General features: G+C 44.0%; 1 long non-coding RNA gene across 1 annotated transcript; it reads right to left on the bottom strand.

The window, feature by feature from the left end:
• Window positions 1-8,749: 8,749 nt before the first annotated feature.
• LOC144113610 (uncharacterized) lies at window positions 8,750-12,156 on the bottom strand. Its single transcript, XR_013310832.1, has 2 exons — window positions 10,953-12,156; window positions 8,750-10,552 (listed from the first exon to the last, which is right to left on the bottom strand). It is a non-coding gene; the product is annotated as an uncharacterized LOC144113610 (long non-coding RNA).
• Between the last annotated feature and the right edge of the window lie 751 nt (window positions 12,157-12,907).

Genomic DNA, 12,907 nt, shown 5'->3' with positions numbered 1-12,907 from the left:
TTGTATGCTGGGCTCACCAAATGAAAGGTGGTGCTGGTTTTGCAGACATAGATTCCTATAAATCTCAAGACAACCGGGGTACCAAGATAAGAATAGACATGTTCTTGGAGGCAGGTCCAGTACTGAGTGTTCTGTAGCTTGAAACGTTGAAAGAGAAAATTGCACAACACAGCTGCAAGCCCTGAAGATCTTCTGAAAGGCTGCTATGCAGTGCCGGGAGCCAAAGAGGAAGTGGTGCTGTTGCACCTGACTGGCAGAGGCATTGATGCTTTTTCATTAGGCATCTAGATACTAGGCAACACTCTCCATGGCACTTCATTCAAACAGTGTCAATGACAGGCCTGGATGAAAGACGTGTGCACCACAGCATTGCAAAAGGGCGCAGTACCAGGCTTATTTTGTAGCAGGAGGCAGACCCCATTTGCAATAATGATGTGGCGCGCTAGAGAGCTGCAGCAGAGGCAGCAGTTTGTTATTTCGCTCAGTTGAACAAACAGCTTCACGCTTGATCAGCCTGAACAAGGGAGCTGGAAAGGGCACTCACAAGGCTGTAACTGCAACGGTTCACTCGAGCACAAGGCCTGGGTTGGCCGAGTCTGTACATAATGTGGAGCCAGGTCACAGTCTGTGCAGACTGCAAGAAAGGTGAAGACATGATCACCACGGTGTGGCTATGCTCGTAGTGTCCAATAGGTTTGTTGGACATCTGTCAGTAATTTGCAGCTTGGTGTAAGCCTAATTGTAGACCAGCAGACAATTGGGTTGTACCTTGTAATAAGCTGGTATTGCCATTGTGTTGGTCGTTGATGAATGCATTCATGATTGCACAGCTCCATGGGTCCCAAGCCAGCTGCCTGCTACCTCGTCTGATACTGGTTGTTGGCTGTTCTTCGAAGTTTACTGTCGGCAATGCGAACCGCATATTGCAGCATTCATTAAATGTCTTCGATTCAGAGCTGAACAGTTTGCTTGTGACAGTTTGTGAACAGTGGCAAGCCGTATGATACATGGTCGCTTGTATTTGTGGAAAATATGGAACCAGGTACCGCAGGTGACGACATTGGTGAAGGGGCACTGCAAAGTTCTGCAAGTGCTTTGGCTCCATGAAAAGTATTCGACTAGTGGCAACATGCAGCACTACATGGTTGTGAGGTGCCGTTATTCCGAAGCAGTGAAGACGTAGCTGCACCACAAGAATATAAAACAGCTTGCCATTCGCAAGGACATAGCTTGCTGGGAAGTAGAATTCCACACTTTCCCGATTGTTTTCCCATCCAAGATTTCCAGCTTGCCAATACAGGCTGTCAAGAAAGCCAGCACAACGTTAGTGGACTTGAAATCCTTGTCATGCGGGGTTGAATGTCGGAAATCTTCATACGGACTATAAGCGACACAAGAGTGGAGAGCTCCAGATTAATTTCAACCGCAGCGGTGGCAAGTTCTGCGAAGATTAAATGCAAAAACGCCAGCATGCTGTGTGTTGTCCGTGCATGTAAAAAAATCCCAGATGATGTCAACAGATTCCAAGGAGCAGATGTAGCTCAGAAGCATAGCAGAAACAGGTCTCACTGTCACTACAGTACCCACTGATACGAGCACTGCAGGTAGTAGTGCAGGTCCTACGGCCTGCGGTACTCGTAGCAGTCCCCATTCACATGGCCCTTTGTACCGCAGTGATGGCATGCGTAAATGATGTGCCTGGTTGGCACCCTTGAGAAAGAGCAAGGATACCTGGTCCATACAACTTTTCCAGGCTCCTGACAAGGATCTCGGCCGGCTCCTCCACTCCTTCACCAGCCGACAGATGGTATCCATCACCAGCAAAAAGGTGCTTCTTTGGTGCTTTAGCTACATCCCGGAAGCGATGCTGAAAATAAAATAGAATTTGTTCAGAAATAGGGCAAATTAAGGCAATACGTGAAACATGGTTTGATATCTAGGGTTAATGTCCCAAACTGACTTCAGCTATGAGGGCTGCTGCAGTGGAGGGTTCCGAATTAACCTAGACCATTTGCAATATCACAGAGCAGCACATGGGTGCCATTTTGTCACCGGGGTCGGTGAGCGCCCTTGGCACTGAGCAACCAGCGCGGGGAAACATTTAAAGCATCACAGCAGTATAGAGCTGCAGTAAAATTTCACCTTTCTGGTACATTTTCGAAGTAAACAACACATGAATAGGCAGAAACAAAGCAGACCACACAAACATAGCACTTGCTTAAAACACAATTAATTCGAACACGTGAAACTTCTGGCATATAAAACACGCATCAGATCAAAACCTGAGTACGCCAGTCCCATCTCGAACCCACCTCAGTTACACCTAACAAATGCGCTCGAATCAATTCAAAGCCATGCCGTCAATGTCATGCATCATGCATACTCTTATTCCATCAGCGTTTCATCTCTGAAGGACAGCCTTGAAAGCCTCTTACTTTGACGCTGCACTGCCAGCCTTTGTTTACATTGTGCATCGCCCCCACATATCTCACCACGCTGTGCATCCGTTTCAGACAACTTGCCCTGTTGCTCGCACAACAACGTTTTCAGGATCTTTTCCCCCGAGCTATTGTGGACTGCAATGCCCTTCCCCATGAAGTCGCCGCCACCACATGGCCATTTTCACTTCTCGAATCCTTTACAATGCATTTTCAAAGGCAATGCTTGTACTTCTATTTTTTTCCTCAAATATCTCTAACCCCACCCTTCATGCAATACCTCCAGAGGTGGTCTTTGAGGAAAACAAAGTGAAGTGAAGATAAAATGTCCGAATATATATATATATATATATATATATATATATATATATATATATATATATATATATATATATATATATATATATATATATATATATTCATGGCAGGTCACCAAGCAGACATGCTAGGATAAATATTTTAATGCCTGCATGTACCCATTAGCTACGCGAGCTCTGCGTCATGATAGCGAGCATATACTGATACAGTCACCACCTCCTGCTGCAATCTTCTGATTTTCTTTAGTTTTCTGCTCCTATTTACCTTCATGTTTTTGAGAATGAATCTGTGAACCGACATATGCACCCACTGATACTGCAATGCGCAGCCATGCATCCTTCATGGCCCGTTTTAACCTTGCTGGCAGGCCTACTGAGAGTTTTATGACACCAGCCACTGTATCGAACGTACTACTTGCCGTGAGTGAGAGACAAGACCCTGCACTCCTCTGAACACTCACTGAGTTAACAGATATCATGATTTTACGTATGTTACCCAGCATTTTAGGTGCTGAAAAACCAACCTTAACATTGGCCAACCTTTGGAGATTGTGTGGCAGAGTGTGAAGGTAAAGAATGACAGCAACAATGTGCTCTGCCTTTTTTTTAAAGCTGTGAGTAAACTGCATTCACAAAACGTGATGGCTGCAGCAATTTTTCTTCAATGCAAATGTGAATATAAGTTGGGCAACTGGCACATATCAACCGCATACATAGTTGCTGAAAACTTTCGTCCACTTCGTCAGGGCAAGACTTCTCCAGAGAAATCTAAACAAAACATAATCAATGTTCTTTTCATGGCTTTGCAATGAGCGCAACTGGATAGTGAAAGTAGTCAGTCGTGTCGCCATGCATTATCATAAGTTGTTACTCAGAGTTCGTGAAGTGAGCACACAACGTGTGGTATACTGCATGCAATCATTTCTCATGCAGCAAGCAGTTAGTATGCTTGCAAGTAGTTGAGAGAGTACGCCAACAAGGTGGAAACTGACTATGATGAAGGATGATTGCTTTGTAGTACCTGTGGGTGCATGCCTCACTTCGCAACTGTTTTGCTCTAAAAAATACGAAGTGCAACTGATACAGTAACATATGGAAGCTGATATGACAGCAGCAGGGGGCGAAGACTATGTCAGTGCATATGCTCAGTTTCTCTTTTACCAGAAGAGGACGGAAGTTACGGCCACATGCGTTAAACAACTTTTCCTAGACTGTTTGTTTTTGTTTCGCCACGAACAAACGGAGATTTCCTGTACGCCGAATAAATGTTGTTGCAAGCCAGCGCCCTCAAAATTAAGCGTCCTCAAAATTTTAAAGCGAAAGCTTTACTGGCCGCGAACTTGCAATTTCGCCGTGGCTGTGCTCCGAGGAGGCACATGAAGTCACAACGCGCACCTCGCCCAGGATATTTCTCGCTCTCTCTCACTCCGTAATCACTAGCCACTCCCTAGCCCTTAGAAGCACTGAGCCACAGGTGTTCCGCCACTGCGCAGCGCCGCGCCTTTCCTCAAAATCCAACTTTCAATTTTCAGTTCTCTCTTCTTTACCTCCCTCCTTTATTTTTTTCCTTTATGGCGCGGTTCGGGTGTCCACCGAGGTATGTGAGATGGTTACTGTGCCATTTCCTTTCCTCAAAAACCAAAAAAGTGCAAACACGCACAAGCGCACAAAAAACACAAACACACGAAGAAAGAGAGTGATACCACGAGCGCTTATACCAGACACCAAAGCGCTCGTGGTTTCTGTTTCTTTCTTCGTGCGTTTTTTTTTTTGTGCGCTTGTACGTGTTTGCAATGCACCAACTCGCCCAACAGTCCGTGCTCCAAAACAAGTGAGCCGACGGCATTCACAGAGCTCATTGGCGTTGACAACTTTGCAAAGGCCTTTCCTTGAAAAGCGCACAACCGGCTGCAGTTAATCCCACCTGCAACCATTAACTGCAACCATGCAGTTAATGGTTGATCGCGAGAGATTGATCACGAAATGAACGCTGCGGCCTAGCTATTGCTGCAGTACTGCATGTCAGCCGCAACGCTGTCAGCGCTAATGCATTCAGGCCACATCTCTCTCTCACCACCACCACATGTATCTATGCACGAATGAGGCGTCCGCATATCCAGGGAGCCAGTTATGCGCCCTTCCTTTCCCCAAAGCCATCTCAAGTTCATGAACACAGTGAACGCCAACATCTTTCGCTTTGTATATTCTGGATTTGCTCAGCCTCGATGCCCGAGCCGCGCACATCAAGGCACCCTATAGGATGGATGGATGGATACGGCTGAACCCCTTAAATCGGGCGGTGGCTCAAGCCACCTAGCCATGACTTATGAAATTTTACTCTTCTCTTGATTTTATCCGCCAATCAGATAACTTTTGCTTGGTTATTTCTACTCGCTTAAAATATATTTTCCCTTCACTGTCCTTAAACCCCAATGCCTTGGATAAATCAGCCCCGCTGCTTTCCACTGTAGGGTGAAGCCCTTTATCCACATTATTTTGCCACTAGTTGTCCACATTATATGCGCCACTAGGAGCGCCATCTGTCGTGTCAGCATCAAAATGTGCGTGTAAAATGAAAATGAAGTAGACCTGGTTTTTGTTTGCAGTTGAAAAGGAACTACGCTAAGACGCAACTAAATATTGCTGTTCTGTTCTCTGTGTCCCTGTCGATTCCTTCTTTTTTTTTTGATAGTAGGTACAAAGTACAAATTCTGTGGATTTGTGGTGGATACGTCAATTGTGGCTTTGTGGTAGAGCACTCGCCTGTGCTTCGTGAGGTGGTGGGTTCGACTCCCACTGCCGCCGGGTACCCACCGGTTATTCTTTAATGGGTACAAGCCATCCCCGGCCTGGTCCTCGGCCTTCTAGGGTGCATGGCTTGGGAAAGGAGCTAGCTTCATCAAATCCAGGTACAGCAGCGCCGGTACACTGTCGTACCACTCACGAGCACGTGTGCGCTTGGCTGGTTGGTGTTTGTGGCACATCAAAGGGCTCCTTTTTTTTCGCTTCTTATCAAGAATTAAGCCCATTTATGGTCTATGGCGGTTGAACGTCCCAAAGCTACTCACCGTAGTAAAGGTTGACGGGACGCTGCAGAGGGTGTGGGGGGGGGGGGGGGGGGGGGGCTGTGAGGACTTTTTCATTCCTGTGTGTACGTTGAGCCCTTCGGACACCGTTTCAGTTACCATGCCCAATTTTATTTTTCCCAGTGGCTTTTCCTACTAAATTAAAAATTTCGCCGAATGGGCCCTGTTCATTTTTTCTTTAATTGGTTTAAGCCTGGTGGTGCTATGCAGGTACAGGCCGTTTCTCGTTCCACTTTATTTTTGTCATTGCTTTTCTGCTTTTAACCGGGAATGAGCCATCGAAATTCGACCGCCGCGGCCAGGATCGAACCCGTGTCTTTCGGGCCAGCAGCTGAGCGCCGTAACCACTCAGCCACCGCGGCGGCCGGTTGCAGTATGCGTAGTAGGGAAGCCACACAAGTTGAAATAACGCGTCTCGGAAACTTGCTGTGCATTTGAATGTTTTGTGATGATATGCGGTAGTTTATAACATCAGTCATCAAATGTGAAGAAAAGTGTGTATTCTCGTTTCTGGTAGCAGCTTCAATACCCTATAACTGAAGTTCTATAATATTCAGAATGATTATTTTACCCTTATTGCATTCCTTAGTATCAAGACGACCCAAAGGCATACATTTCAGCGATTCTCCTACAGCAAATTTTCTTCCAAGCTCTTCGCAGAATAATTGCATAAGAATTATATAAGTGCCCAAGAAATTGTTTTACATGAAATTAAATTACATATTTACAATCAGTGCGCAAAAATTCATGTTCCCTGAAGATTTCATAATTATTACTACATTAATAAAATTTTGTTTTCAAGACCAGGCTCCCCCCTTAAACATATACAACAGAACAGCGAAATAGCAAATGCACTGAAAACTAGGTGATATGCTGCACAGCGTCAGCGACGGCTGCAGCACTTCACTGTTAGTGAGGTTACTCCAATCGGAAATAGTTCGTGGAAGGAATGAGTATTTAAAGCAGTTATTTCGAACCCGAAAAGGAGTTAAAGTTAGCTGGTGTCATTGTCGCGTCGCATATACGGACGAAAAAACAAGCAAATCGGTAAGCTCCGTTCTGTAGTGTTTCCTGATTAATTGATACATAAATTTAAGTCGTGCGCAACGATTTCGCTCAGTTACTGTTGGGAGGCCAGCTTGGATTAAAAGATGTGTTACTGATGTACGTTGGTAATTGTTATGTATGTATTGTGCCGCGCTCTCTTGAACCTTCTCTAATTTAGTTGTTAGTTTGCGTGAACGAGTCCCAAATGATAGCAGCATAATCTAAGGTAGGCAGAACAATACATTTATAAGCAAGTAGGCGTAGTAATTTAATCAAGCAGTTTAACGTCGTGAATTGACACTTCGGCTGCGAGGGACGCCGTATTGGAGGGCTCCGGATTAGTTTAGACCGCCAGGGGGTTTTGTAGCATGTGCCAACATCGTGCACCACACTGCCGCCTTTTGTGGAGGCGTAACTCGGCCTCCTCTTGTTGCCTTACCACAAAAATGGTCTGCTCATATGTTTCAGCACCTTTGTCGCTTTTCTGGTGCTCTGCACTTGTGCACTGCACAGAAGCCACCGCAGTGGGTGACTGCTGCTGCATCCTAGTTTTCCCATGTTGCGTCCCGCTATGTTTGGCCCGTTTAAATGTTTGCACACCTCAGTTAGTCATTAAACATATTATACGACCAGAATTCGTCACAACTGTAAATTTAGAAGCTGGGAAAATGTGTCACAAGGTCTTTGTAATTCTAGGAGGCGAGATTTCTGCTGTTCGCGATTTTGAGCGTATGAACTGGCAACATATCAACAAGGTCTGAATGTATTCATAGTCTAGGCAAGTGGCACAAACTGGCCCAGGTGAAACGTGAGTGAGCGATGCCCCCACTGCTGTGCCACTTCCATGGTCGTAGTCTGCAGCCCAGTTCCACAAACTGGCCAGGTTGTCATGCGAGCAAGAGGTGCTGCTAGTACTGTTGCCACTTGCATGGTGTGAACGTGTGTAATGCTATATGCTGGTCAAATGTTTAGGAGAATCCCTCAAGGTGGAGTAGATTTGTAAGAGAGTAAATACTCCCTTATTACAATGCTGTATGCTGTAAAGCGCAGACATTTCTCATGTCTGGGGCAGTTGAAGGGACCGTCACACCTAATACTAAAACTGGGCTTTCCTAAACCTGCTTGCCCCAGTGGAAGTCAAGTAGATGGAATTTCTCACTACTTTTGCCAATGCCCTAAATATCTATGCTCCGGTCCTTTTGCTTCATCTAAGTACAGAACAGTTCTGGATAATTCTGTAGCTTGCGGTAACTGCTTGATAACCAGATGTGGAATGCCTGGTAGCACTTTTTTTCTTCATCTCCAAGTTTTTTTCTCAGATTTGGTCCTTTTTTTAAGCACATTTTTCTTCCAGTTGCATATTCAAGGCTACCTTGCAGGCCAGTGAGGTACGGCTCTAGCACGAACCAATGCCTCAGTCAAACCAGTTCGTGACTTTTAATTATCTTGGTACCGATTAAAACTTTTACAGCCTTGTTTTTCCTTTTCATGATGGTTTCCTTCTTGTTTCAGAGGATTCCAAAATTTCTTCCGGCTGTTTTATCGTGTTTTAAATTTCTATTCTTTCCTCCTTTTGGATATGGTAATTTTGTTGCTGTTTTTTGTATACTTCTTGCGTGGTGTTTTGTAGCCGCTATATGATATTACTGCTTTATGTTTTTTCCCTTTCTGTGTATATATTATACATTTCTGCTTATACTGTTTCATTTTAACCCAATTGTGATGTTATTGTGCACAGTTATTTGTGCTGATTACATTATAGTCTGTTGTTTTTCATTGCAGAGTGCTTGAACATGACTGCCTTGCCAGGACCTCCCTGTCAGGGACCTGTTTTGGCAGTATCAAATAAAGGAGGGCATGATCACATATTTTTGTTGTATTATTTATTTGTACAGATCCGGGTTTGGATGTCCACAATAGGACGGAGAAGATAGCAGCATAATTCATGTAGACAGCAAACATGTCGTCCCGCAGGACCAACAGCATCAAGTTTTCTGTTCTTGCCTGTTTTCATAAAGTTGCTCCCGTTACCACTGGGTGGGATATCGTGCCTCACAACCACATGATCACTTCAAAAAAATGCTTCTGCACACTGCAAGTCTGCTTTACAGGTGTGAAAAGAGCACATATGCCCAGGTGTTTTTATTGCAGTCATACTATTATGCTGTCATTCTGCTGACCAGCAAGCAGTTCTGCAGTTATTCTTTGACCTTTATTTGAACTCTCTTTTTGTACACACAGAAGAGAAACTCTGCCATGTTGTCGCAGTGAGCTAGCAGCCACCTTATTTTGATTTTGAGGTCTAAATGGTGACAGAAGAAGCAGGAGGACCTCATCATGCAAAAGGATGAAATGACTGCACCAGGCATTTTTGTAGAATCTTTCTACACACATGCGCTTATATATGCATACACACAAACTTGTTGTTTCAAATTATTCAATACAGATTTTTATTTGAAAAGCAGCGAAAGGTACGTCTATGCAGGTTGATTATACAGCAAGGCAGACATCATGTACATAACAGAACACAACGAAATAATGAGTAATTAACCAATATAAATGGAACCTCTAAATTTTTTTTTGTTCAGGGCACAAGATTATACTGACAAATTGAAGGCCTTCAACATAAGAGGTAAACCCAGTTTAAAAAACTTCTGAAACAGAATCGTAATTCGAGATATGGACCACAGAAAATATGCATTTGGCAGCTCGTAAAAATTGCCTTTCCCACATTACATGTTCATAAAAGGGCGTTGCTTACATCACCTATGTTCTAAAACCGCCCATTTTCGATATGCAACGTGAGAAAACCCAACTTGAGTTCTCTGAAGCTATTTTCATGTTCGATATCTCGAGGCTTCATACAGGTTCTGAAAAGCTATGCTTGCCTCCGATTTTTACACCCTTCAATTTCACAATATAGCATCGTACCATGCCATTACACTCTGAACAATGTTGCCATAGAATCAGTACCCACCATCAAGTATTTCGGGCTTCACATAACATCCGACCTTTCTTGGAACAATCACATAGACGCGATTATTAAAGGGGACATGACATGTTCTCCCCACAAATCATGATTTTATGTTACTGCCACTGGCCACGGCATTATTAACTATACATAAAAAAGGCGTACGGCCCTATGTGCACATTTCAGCTGGAAAGCTAGAAATTGCAATTAGAAGTTATCGGTTCTAATCCCCTCCCGATGGGAGTGACGGCCATATAGATGCAGCCTGAGTGACGTCATAAATCGTTAGCACTGTCATCATCTCCAAAACTGCCGCGCACAGTCAGTGTGGAGCACAACATGCACCTATTCAAGTCCCGCCGTGGCACACTGCGGTGAAGTCTCCAAGATCAGACATGAAACAGGACACAGGCCTTTGTTGCCTTTGTCTTTTGTCCCCCTATTGTGGGGTGTGGGCTCCTCATTCTCTTGCCAACACCCTTTCTTCACCCCTAGCATGAACAATAAACAACCCACTGCCCTATCCTCACTATGCGCAGTTCAGTTCCAGGCAAGCACGTGACCATTGGTTTATGGCGTCACAGATCGAGGGTGCACCAGTGTTGCCTGACTTTCACACGGTTCAGGATAACTTAAATACAAATTACTTGTTGCACCAAATCAGCCTATATCTCGCCTACTTGTTCAGATATACTTAACAAACTACATGCAATAAACAATTTGAGTCTGAAGAATGGTACCATGACCTCTTCAACAAGGCATCGAAAGCATCTGAATTCCTTCAATGCAACCTTGGTTTATGAAACCCAGACACAATGCTTTTAACATAGAATTAATTAGTGTGCTCGAAATGGAATATACCTCCTTGATTTCTAACAGATGCACATATACTAACAAAATCGGAGTTTGGAGAATGAGCCTGCCCAATTTATATCTAAGAATTACTGAGTATCAAAAAAATGAAACAAATATCTGAACTTACCTCTGCTCAAAGGACAGCAAATATTTTCCATTCCCTCCTTTTTCACAAATAATACCATAGTCACTCTTACTTCACTTTGTGCCATATCACACCAACCTGTCGTGTTTTTACCTGCATTGATCACCAACTGAAAGATGCACATACCTTTCCTCAATTTGCTTTTTTCATTCACCTTTTTTCCACCCCATTCGTTACTGGAATCAACTGCCTGGTACCATTGCATGTGCCATTGATCATGATAAATTTGAAGCCAGTCTGAAATGTTACCTCCAGCTATAGTTGTGACCCTTCCATTTTTCTGTGCCTTTTGTGCAAACAATGCACTCAAATGAACATGACAGTCTACTGCTATCTGTCTTTATATTAACGTGATAGCGTTAATGGCCCCGTTATCCAGAACATCTGGTGTCAGCGTTGTGAGCAAAAAAAACACTGGCATGGCTCTGGCAGGTGGTCCGCACAGAGCAACCTAGGAGGCAGATGGGCCACTTAGGTCATGTAACCTTGCACCGTCCTCACAGCCTGCCCACTGGAAAAGAGCCAAGTGCCTACCATGGCATGGGCCAGTTAAATGAATGATTGGTCGCTCGGGAAGAGCAACCGGGGCCGCAGAAGGCCCACTGCTGGGAGCACCTGCCATCACAGGGCAGTGGCGCATCGCTTAACCGCTGCACCACCGCGCCGGAAAGGGTACGAGGACTCCTGGCGATCTATGACTGTAAATTAGAGAATCACCTGTATATATGACAATTAACTCATTATGCTATTTGAGGCTAAAGGTGAACATAAAATCTTATATTCTTATATTTGCGGTATTCAGTGTGTTCCAGTTTATACCAGCAAGGTTCAGGTCACCAGCCATGATAATTTTACTTCCAGACATGTGCTTGAGCATATAATACAGAGCCAAGATAGGTTCCTCCAAAATTCTAAAGTGTGTAGATGGTATCCACATGTAAGAGACATTCTTGCAGATGGAGCTTGCACCGCACAGCTTCAACACCAGGGACATCTGCCATTACAGAGGAAGATACGCTTTGTTACAAAAATGCAACACCCCCTTCCCTTGATCCTAGTTCCCTGCACAAAATCACATACCCGAGTGGTACAACTACAGTCTGGCTTGCATGGCAAAACGAGTTTGAGACTCTTGGTCAAACCAAAATGTGGGCTGCAGTTTGCCTGAAGAAACAGATGCGCGTTCAGGAAAGGTTCGTCTTTGTAAGTCCAGAATATAGTCGGCAGTTCCAAACCTGGCCAACGTGGCAAGCAAAAAAAAATTAAATTTTAACCCTTGTGCATACGTGCCTCCATATAAATACCTTCAAGCATGGCATAATTAAAATCCCCGTACTCTCAGCTATCTAAAACGTAATCTTTGAGATGCCCTGTTAACCACTTGAAAACTTGCATATCAGACTTGTTCTTGCCCAACTTGAATTCACGTTCCCCATGTGGTCACCACACCAAGCCTATTTAATACAATTGTTCAAGTGAATTCACACCTGCACAGCACATTTTCTAACCATAAAATATGACCAGTAATCAAGCGTTACTAATGTTAAGTTACCGCTATCACTCACTAAAGTTAATTACAACACTAGAGTTACGTACGAAGATTGCTTTGCTTTGTCCAAATCAGGCATCCTACTAACCTTCCCCTAGCAGAACCACATTGTGCATCCCGTTGTCTTTATAAAGACAGCAGCTTTAGGCACTTATTCGGTCGCACCACTGCTGCTAATTTGACAGCCCTCCTGCAAACCATAAGCTGCTGGAATGATATTTCTGATCACACCGCTTCCATTAATGACCCTGCAGTCTTAAATCACCAAGAGCTGTTATGCTTTTCCTGGTTTATTTTGTGCTGTCTTGTACTTTGTTAGTCATGTTTTAAATGTTCATTTAAACAGCAGAAATATAATGTGTTGTGTACTATTCTCCAAAGCCTTATATTGTATTACATATGATTTTCTGCACCACGTGCAGTTCTGTAACTTCTTTCCTACATGCTTGCCTTTTGTGTAACCCATTTATGGTGAAGCTTCAGAAGTTTGAAATATGAC

Source organism: Amblyomma americanum, chromosome 1 (genome assembly GCF_052857255.1).
Source record: "Amblyomma americanum isolate KBUSLIRL-KWMA chromosome 1, ASM5285725v1, whole genome shotgun sequence".
NCBI lineage: Eukaryota > Metazoa > Arthropoda > Arachnida > Ixodida > Ixodidae > Amblyomma > Amblyomma americanum.
This window is presented reverse-complemented; position numbering and strand designations above follow the sequence as displayed.